The sequence below is a fragment of the Melanerpes formicivorus genome, unplaced genomic scaffold, assembly GCF_026170545.1.
Source record: "Melanerpes formicivorus ecotype bairdi unplaced genomic scaffold, bMelFor1.0.p_v2 SCAF_7, whole genome shotgun sequence".
Lineage (NCBI taxonomy): Eukaryota > Metazoa > Chordata > Aves > Piciformes > Picidae > Melanerpes > Melanerpes formicivorus.
The window spans coordinates 13,259,647-13,266,845 of NW_027142359.1; positions in this window are offsets into that span (position 1 = coordinate 13,259,647).

Below are 7,199 nucleotides of genomic sequence, written 5' to 3' on the forward strand. Positions count from 1 at the left end.
TGGTTTGGGTTGGAAGGGACCTCCCAAAGGTTGTGTAGTCCAACCCCCCTGCAGTGAGCAGGGGGTCCTCCATTAGATCAGGATTCTCAGAGCCTTGTCAAGCTTGACCTTCCATATCTCCAGGGATGGTGGCTCAACTGCCTCCCTGGGCAACCTCTTTCAGTGTTCCACCACCCTCATGGTAAAGAACTTGTTCCTAACATCCAATCTAAATCTACTGTTCTTTAATTCAAAACCATTGCCCCTCATACTATCACTGCAGGCCTTTGTAAACAGTCTCTCTCCAGCCTTTTTGTAAGCCCCCTTCAGGTACTGGAAGGCTGCTATTAGGTCTCCCTGGAGTCACCTCTTCTCCAGGCTGAATAATTCCATCTCCCTCAGCATGTTCTCACAGGACAGGTGTTCCAGCCTCCGATCATTTTTGTGGCACTCCTCTGGGTCCCCTCTACATGAGGTCCATGTGTTGAGAGCTCCAGAGGATGCAGTACTCAGGTGAGGTTTTACCAGAGTAACATGGCAGAATCACTTCTATGCAACTGGCCTTCTGGGCTGCAAGTGCACACTGTTGGCTCATATCCAGCTTCTCATCTAACAGCACCCCCAAGTCAACCCACCACACCTAGACATTGTGTTTCCTGTAGCTAGAGCTGGAAAGAAACTACCCTGTTTCTGAGGAACCTTAGTTCAGGAAAAACCATGTTTCTCTGAAACATGGTGACAGAGGAGAGATACTGAAGGTGTCAAGACCTGGATGTTACTGGAAAGTCACAAACAATCACATTTTGGATGAAAAATACCTGAAACTAATTTTAGATTAAGGATTTCGTAGTTTCATAGTTTCATTCAGGGTTGGAAGGGACCACAAGGATCATCTAGTTCCAACCCCCCTGCCATGGGCAGGGACACCCCACACTAGATCAGGCTGGACAGAGCCTCATCCAGCCTGCTCTTAAACACCCCCAGGGACGGGGCCTCGACCACCTCCCTGGACAACCCATTCCAGGGCTTCACCACTCTCATGGTGAAGAACCTCCTCCTCACATCTAGCCTGAATCTCCCCACCTCCAGCTTCATTCCATTCCCCCTAGTCCTATCACTACCTGATATCCTGAGAAGTCCTTCCCCAGCCTTCCTGTAGGCCCCTTTCAGATACTGGAAGGCGACAGGTCACCTCGGAGCCTTCTCTTCTGCAGACTGAACAGCCCCAACTCCTTCAGTCTGTCCTCATAGGAGAGGTGCTCCAGCCCTCTGATCATCCTTGTGGCCCTTCTCTGGACACGTTCCAGCACCTCCACATTCCTCTTGTAATAGGGGCTCCAGAACTGGACACAGTACTCCAGGTGGGGTCTCACCAGGGCTGAGTAGAGGGGGAGGATCACCTCCCTCGACCTGCTAGCCACACTTCTCCTGATGCAGCCCAGGATCTGATTGGCTTTGCGGGCTGCAAGTGCACACTGAGAGCTCATGTTGAGCTTTTTGTCCACCAGCAATTATGTTGTACATAAATATTTAGTTTAGCACAATATTTTACTAATCTCTGATTACTAAAAATTAACTGTCTCTTTTAACGTATTTACTATGCCTGCATTTATCCTCCTGTTCATTCTGTATTTAATAAAGAGCGATGCAGTAAGTTTTGGGTTTACTTATAACTGGATTCCTCACCAGTTTTTAAAGTGCTTAGTTTTAATCAAGTCAGACATTTGCTAATTTTTAGAAAAGGTTGCTTTCAAGAGATTATTTTAGCCAAACAACATGTAATAAGTGTCCTTGAAAATGAAATTGAATAAGGATGTGGGGCCTGAGCTGGGAAGGTGGTGTAGCTTTTTAATATTTTTATAAATATCTAAATAATGTTATAGGTGCTAAAAAATATTTTCAAAATCACCACCTGGTTGCTTCTAAGGAAAATGCCTGTCACTGCCTTGTGGAGATCTTTTTTAAAATAAAGACTATGACAGTAATTTTTCCTTTTCTGTGTCAATGTTGTGGTTTTCTGTTTGGGTTTTTTTTTTTTTGTATAAAACTATGACACTGAAGTATCATTGAGAGAACAGGTTCTCATCTCTTTCATATGTTATTTAGGAAGGCTGTTACACCCCACTTCAGTGTTTTGCACATATTTCAGTAAGTTCTAGTTATGAAACATTACACAAATTCTTACAAATACTCTTCTGGGGGCTTTCAAAAGGCATGATCTCCAGTTATCTAAATGCTGTTGTGGATATTTTGGTCTTGTTTCTCTGATTTAAGGACAAGCTTTCACATGATCTAGACATTTCTTTCTATGCAATAACCAGTACAGAGCAGTATTATAGGTCATACATTTTATTGTGTTTATGAAATTTACAAGTGTCAAAACTTGTCTTAATTGTACTAGTGCCTTGTATGACCAGTGTGGGATGAAGTCTGGATGTGATAATTGTCAATTTCTATATGTAAACTTGCATGCAGAAAACAAACAGAAGTTATTCTCAAGTTATGAGATGTAAAAATAGATAATTTGACACAGAAATTTTAATTTTAGTAGAACTTGAAAATACAAGAATCTTTATAAGGAGGTGGTTAAATTTTAGTCATCCCATTGCTCATCTGCAGCCATGTGGATGTATTATTTTGAGGGAAGATTGTAATTTTAGAACAGAGAGCCCAAGTTGGGTAGTGTTTCTCTGTATTTAATAATTGCAAATCTGAGCCTACAATCTTATGTTGCAGTTGTGCACACTTTCTTGCACAAGGCTACTTTAACTAATGTGTTCTTGGTACTTTATACTGTCTTCATGTGAAACAGGAAAATGAGAAGTCAAGAATTCCCTGTTAGGTTCAATTTGTTTTATATAAAGCTCATATGTCAAATTTTGTGGGAATGTTTATGTAGGCCAATGTTAGTAACAAACATGTCACTGATTATAAAATCAAATTAAAGTTAAGGATTCCTTCTTAAACAAAACCAAACCAGAACCAATCAACCAAAAAAAAAAAACCCATGGAAAAGTTATATTATAAAATAATACATGAAATGTTAGAAATTAATGTTGTTCAATCAGTTTATCCTGAGAGGATTATTTGTCTTATTACTGTGATAAAATAACAAGCTAAAAGTAATATCTGAAGGTCCTAACTCTGCACAGAAATGTCTCTTGTCATAGTGGCCTATCTTTACAGAGTTTATTTGACAACTAATATGAGAGCAGTGATTGTGATTTTACTAGCCATTACTGCAATACTTTATGTTGATATATCTTCAAAAAATTTCTGAGTTCTCATTGACACATGCACAATTTCCAGCACATACATATATATAAGATATATATAAGATATATAAGATATAAGATATAATGGTACCACTACCCAGTTTAGTGGATTATTTGCATTTTCCAGCTATGCATAAGTAAGTTGTCACATGAAAATCATGCTACCTTGTAAAGTATAATAAGTACTTATTGATTTTTGTAATGATTTGTTTAGTAAATGGATGCCTTTTACTAATTAAATGCAGCCTGCAGATCCCTTTAAAACCTGGTCAGTAGTGATACTAAAGCCTTTGCATGCTTTGTAGGGTGAAAACGTCATTAACTGTCACTGTAAAAATCTTCCCAAATTGATTTAAGTATTTGTACTTGTGCTGTTCAGAGTAGGACTACAAACATCCTATTAGTGTGTTGCCAGTGGAGGTGAATGTTGATGTAAGGTGGAATGAGACAAGGTAGTAACGCAGCCTGAACACTATTCTAAAAGTAACAAGATTCCATATTCTTATAACACGGTGCATGGCTTGCAGGGAACTGCCAGATACACGCAATTGTTAGTGCCTTTACTTCCAGACTTAACTGCTGCACTCAAGATGATGCAAAACACAGCACTGTTTTTCTCTGTAAGCAGTATTCTTTAGATGCAACAAGGGGGTTTAATGAAATTTGGTGTTCATGAAGTTCTGAGCTCATAATCTCAAAAATGTGATGGGTGGTGAATTATTTCACACTTTTAAAAGCACTAATTTTGCAAATTACAGATTTTGTGATGCCATTACTATGCCAGGTGTCACTTCAGTTAAATTTGATTTCATGCAACCTTTTTCAAAATTAAAGTTGTTATTCAACTAGCTATTAATATAATCAGTGTATGTGAGAAAATCTTATCTGCTATTCAGATTTGAACTTTGCTTTGAATAATGCATGCACTCAATTTCTGTATATGAGCTTTTCCTCAGTTTTTCTATTTCCTGTATTTTGAGGTAAACTTAATATAAAGCTTTGAAAACATTGTTTCTTATATTTTAGTGTGATATATTGAAGTTGAGCTGATTTATAGTATTTTCTTGAGAAAAAGCTATCAGGCAAGATGTAAAGCAGGGTATAAAGTTTTAAAAGTGCTGTGTGTGATGATAAAATAGCAAATTATTTTCCCCCCTGCTTTTCAATGTGAACTGCTCCTTTTCAAATTGCCTATTGTTTTTCATGAAAACAACTCTAAGAATTTCTATTCCAAATTCTGAATATTTGTAGTAAAATGATTTGTTACTCTAAGTTTTCTTTCTTCCAGGAGATATTTCAGACAATTAAAAGTCAGGGTGTTGACTATTTGCCCTTTTGAAATCGAGTACTTGTTTGCTATGAACTTCAGGACTCAGCTCTAGCAATAAGAGCTTAATTTGAAATTTATGTTCAGTATTGTTTTCTTTTTCAGTTCTCTGACTGTTTAAGGCATGCTGTTATACTTTGAAAGATCTGCCATTTAGCTTATGAAAATATGAACAAATTTACAGGCTTAGAAGTAAAAGAGGGAAAAATTTCAGCATCTTTTGAAGATACGTGTAAACAGTAATAGATTTGATTAAAAAATACGCAGCCTTAGTAAAGGTATATTGAGTGTGTGAGATTCAAGGGAATAACAACTAAAAAGAAGAAAATATTGAGACAGGAGCTCACAGAAGGGCAGTGTAGTGGATCAGAAAAAGACAGTGTGCTTATTTGCATAGGAAGTGCTAGGCCATTTGTTGGTATACTTGAGGAACTGCTCATACCTTCCTTCTCTCCAGTTTCCAGACATGCTCACCAGACTAGCTGGTGTACAAATGAATGAGTAAAGCTGGGAGAGCACTGTCTGGAAGCATTAGTTTCTGCCCTTTCCAACTGCTAAGGAAGGTTGAGTTTTATGGGTTGTATGAAAACCAGTTTAAATGGAATCCCTGCCATAGGAATAGTGTGGATGTTGGACACTCAACCCCAATGGTTTTGATCAGCAGGTCTGCTTCTGTGATTCCTTGACTTCTTGCCTAGGTGCACCTACTGTACTGCCCTGGTATGTGCACTAGGAATGTGGGCTTATGAATGTAATATAAAAATTAATACCGAATGAATTTTGTAAACCTGGGTGTTTTATGTGTGAAATTAACTGTAATTTTTGTCTCTTTGGAGGGAGAAAGGTTTGTCTGAACCTGAAGGTTACAAACTATGGTACCCAAAGCTTTTCTACTGTGTTTCTCTAGCTGTTGCATGTCTGAACTTTTCACAGAGGCAGAGGGAATGGAAACAAGATCCACTATAATATTAAAAATTTTTATTACTAAATGTGCTTTGTATGGACTTGTTTTTTCCTGTTTTCTTTTGGGATGAATGCTTAAATATTTTATTAATACTGTTTCTTTTATGGAGCATGAACTGCATTAATGAACTAAGTAAAAGAAATAGGGCATTTTAATTTCAGATGAGCTCTAATTGGTGAAGTGTATTGCACCACAATACTTTTGAATATCTGTGAATACAAGTTTCTGCTCACTAAAGAGATTATTGTATTAAGTATTCCAAAATATTTTTATTTGTCTTTTTAATAAGGAAATAAGTTTACAGAATGACGAACAGCCGGGGAGGAAAACTTTTAGTTTAGTGGAAAAAAATCTTTTAATGACAAATTTACAGTTACAAGTTGTGCTTGTAACACAGATGATCTAACAACAATTTACCTAATCCTTTCACTTGATAACTCTTCCAGTGAAGGCACGGATTTGCACTTCATACATATCATCCATTGCAAGTCATGTTCTCCAGGCATTTATGAAAATGAAATCACTATCAAGCCCTTTCATGGATCCTTTCCAACCATCCTTATTTTCACAATGCAGATTTTGCTTCCAATCAATATTTTTTCAGATAATTTTAATTGCTGAGCTTAAGTTTTGAAAGGACTAAGCCTTTTTGGAGGCTAAACTTTTAATTGTCAGATACAGAAACTGATTAACAGAATTACATGCATTCTAGCATTGTTGGTAAGAATACCTGAAATGTCCAATGATTGTTTGTGATTAGCATGAATAAATTTGGTAGTAAATTTGAACTGCAGGGCTACAGAAGTACAGGTTGACCGTGTCCCTCTTATGTTAACAAACTAAACCAGCATGTTGTTTCATGGTTGATATGTTTTCACTATTTATAAAACAAACCAGGAAAGAAAGGGACTGTCTATGGTCAAAACAGATGTTATACCATTACAACTATGGCTTCTTTCCAGGAGTGTAAGCATTGCAAATTGAAGCCAAGCTCTAGATAAACATGATACCAGTACCAATAATGGTAAAGAATAAGGCTATATTTACCTTTCAATACCACAGATAAGGAAATGCAACTTCAATGTTATTTTTCTGTTCAAATACAGGGAAACTGTGTGATATTTATTTGATGTGTAGCTTTCTTGGCAAAGTTCTTGGCTGGACTGAATGGCCCATATGGAATGATCAATGAAACTCAGATGAAATTGGTGGTTTGGTCTATAAAGTCCAAGGCAATCTAAAACATTGCCCAAGAGGGAAACAATTGAGGTAGAGAATTTACCTGAAAACTTTCTTGGAACTGATTTGTTTATTTATGAGAAAAAATGAAAAACCAAAAAAGACCTTGGCATGAAGAATAGGCTTAGGGTAATGAGATTGCTGATAACATAAACTGGGAAAGATGATGTGATTTCAAAGAATATTATCCAATATTATTCCAGAAGATGGCCTTTAAAACTTGACTAATAGAGCTTTAACAGTTTAAAATGAAAGGTCATAATTTTAGGGGCTAATAACTGAGAGAGGTTCACCATCTAATCAACTGAACCATGGCACTAAGTGCCTCATCCAGTCTCTTAAACACCTCCAGTGATGGTGACTCCACCACCTCCCTGGGCAGTCCATTCCAATGGCCAATCACTCTTTCTGTGAA